Here is a 1,054-nt window from a genome sequence, read left to right on the forward strand (position 1 = left end):
TTCTAAAGATTCACAAAGCTGAAGTCTGGGTTTTCTGTTTTGCTTCCTTAATATTTTCTCCCCACCAACCGACAATATTTTCCCAAAATCTCTTGCACCATGTCCAGAGGATGAGGAAGTCCCGTTTGGTGGACAGAATCCCGAGGACGGGAATGTTCTCTTTGGAGCAAAACCGGAGATTTCCTGGGGCTCTATGTAATTTTGAGGTTGAGTGGGAGTGAGGATGGGCGGGTTGATCGTCGGGAGAAACTGTGCCAACGACAAGGGTCAGTTGCCAGAGGACTGGGATTGAAGATATTTCATAAAAAGCGGCAGTTATGCAGAATAAACACACAGAATACTGCAGAAACTCAACAGGTCCAGCTGTATTGGTGGAAAGAGAAGCAGAGCAAAGGTTTTGAATACGGCGAGAGTCTTGTTCAGAACGTGTCTTCCCCGAATGTCAACGAACTACCAGACCTGAGAAAACCTGAGTTGGTTTTGACAGAAATGCAGTTGGCAGGATTCGAACCTGCGCGGGAAACTCCAATGGATTTTAAATCCATCGCCTTAACCACTCAGCCACGACTACAGGCCACATGTTAGTGAGGGAACAATGTAAAGGAAGAAATAGCAGAACATTCACCAAAGATGACCGCAGTCAAACTGCGTCAACATCGTTTGCTGAAAGGAAATCTGCACTTGACAATTTTCCAAGAGTTGTTTGCTAACATTAAAAGCAGAGTTCATAAAGGGAGCCCGTAGATGAAGTGTACTTGAATTTTCCATAGCACTCAAAAAGGGGTCATATAAAAAATCATAGCACAAGGTAGAGTTGACGGTGTTGGGTAATAAATGAGCATGGATTTCCTATTGTTTAATTAACAGAAGACACAGAATCGGGATGAATGGGTATTTTTCAAGTTGAAATACCCATCCCCCAAAACCCACCCAACATACTCTGAAATATACTATTTGATGGGCACTATTCTCTCGGAGATCTTTTAACTTGATGTAATTCATTAAACCTGCCACATTAAACATTACCAGATCTAAATTAGCCACATTCCACATC

The 1,054-nt window shown here is 42.6% G+C and overlaps 1 non-coding gene across 1 annotated transcript; it reads right to left on the reverse strand.

Moving 5' to 3' along the window:
• Positions 1-490: 490 nt before the first annotated feature.
• On the reverse strand, positions 491-571 carry trnal-uaa. Its single transcript has one exon. It is a non-coding gene; the product is annotated as a tRNA-Leu (tRNA).
• Positions 572-1,054: the final 483 nt, after the last annotated feature.

This window comes from Rhincodon typus, unplaced genomic scaffold (assembly GCF_021869965.1).
Source record: "Rhincodon typus isolate 14 unplaced genomic scaffold, sRhiTyp1.1 hic_rhity00003448, whole genome shotgun sequence".
In the NCBI taxonomy this organism is placed as follows: Eukaryota; Metazoa; Chordata; class Chondrichthyes; order Orectolobiformes; family Rhincodontidae; genus Rhincodon; species Rhincodon typus.